Below are 1,342 nucleotides of genomic sequence, written 5' to 3'. Positions count from 1 at the left end.
GACCAATGACCGGTGACAGATTGCCTCACCCGGGAAGAGCACAATGATCATACCAACATGGGCCAGTGAAGCGACATCCTCCACAACTAGACTGAAGAACAAAAACAGCAATTTGTCTACCTGTCTGTTCCCCTTCCCCGATTCCCCAATAAAATCTTTAAAAGAAAAGTTCTCAGCACACACACAAAAACTTTGTAACTATGTGAGGTGATAGATATTAACTAAACATTGTGGTATACACATGTATCAAATCATGTTGTACAACTTAAACTAATATAACGTTACATGTCAATTATATCTCAGTGAAAGTGGGGAAAAAAGAAAGAATGAGAAGCCAAGTAGGAAGTGGGGGCTGAGTGGACAGAAGCTTGGCAGAGCTGTTAGCAATCTCAGGCTGAGGAGACAAATAAAAGCTTGGGGCCCACAAGTTTTCAATCAGAAAACTCTAGGAAGGCCTAAAAATTGAGTAGCATCCACAAAGATCAAAATCCAGCTTTAAAACACCTTTATCCCTGAGTAGACTAAGGAAATCTGCCCCAACTGCCTGCCAGAAGCAAAAGTTAATCCTCTGGAGAAAGATAACATTAACCAGAACCTCAAATTATCCCCACAATTGTTCATACAAAATGTCCCAGGGACTCAAAAAAAAAAAATTTGTCCAGCACTCAATAAAAAATGACCAGGTATGCATCATATCCAGGATTTGTAAAGAAGTCCTGAACATCAATAATAAAAAAAACCAACAATCCAGTGGGGTGGGGGGTGGGGAGTAAAACACCTCACAAAAGATACCAAATGGCCAATAAACATACTAAAAAACTGCCATAATTAACAGTGTGATACTCATGCATGAACAGATACATAAATCATACATAAGAACTTAAAATAAAAGCAGGTAAAATAAATCAACAGGAAAAGGATAGATGGATGGTTAGAAGTAAATGAGTTAACCCAGGAAAGATCAGACTTAAGGCTTATGTCAGAACATCAAAATAAATTCTGGGGCCGGCCAAGTATTGCATTGGTTAAGAGCTGGCTTGGGACGCCAGAGTGCCCTTGTTCGGATCCCATGTATGAGGGCCAGCGACACTGCCCTCCACAGCTAAGATGCTGAACAACAGCTCAACCTGGAGCTGGGCTGCCGTGAGTCACCGGCGACGGCATAGGCTGCAGCCTCTGCTGCAGTGGGTTGCCATAAGCTACCGTGTGTAGCCAGCAGCCAGCAGCCAGCGTGAGTGGCGAGCAGCCGTCCAGAAGCCGGCGACTGATGTGCCTCGCCCGGGAAGAGCGCAATGATGGTGCCAACTTGGGCCAGTGAAGCAACGTCCTCCACAACTAGACT

General features: G+C 44.0%; 1 protein-coding gene across 1 annotated transcript in view; it reads right to left on the bottom strand.

The window, feature by feature from the left end:
• The window catches only part of PFKFB4 (6-phosphofructo-2-kinase/fructose-2,6-biphosphatase 4), a 41,022-nt gene that overhangs the window by 16,450 nt on the left and 23,230 nt on the right, over window positions 1-1,342 (bottom strand). The gene's annotated exons all lie outside the window — the stretch shown is intronic.

Source organism: Hipposideros armiger, unplaced genomic scaffold (assembly GCF_001890085.2).
Source record: "Hipposideros armiger isolate ML-2016 unplaced genomic scaffold, ASM189008v1 scaffold_18, whole genome shotgun sequence".
NCBI lineage: Eukaryota > Metazoa > Chordata > Mammalia > Chiroptera > Hipposideridae > Hipposideros > Hipposideros armiger.
This window is presented reverse-complemented; position numbering and strand designations above follow the sequence as displayed.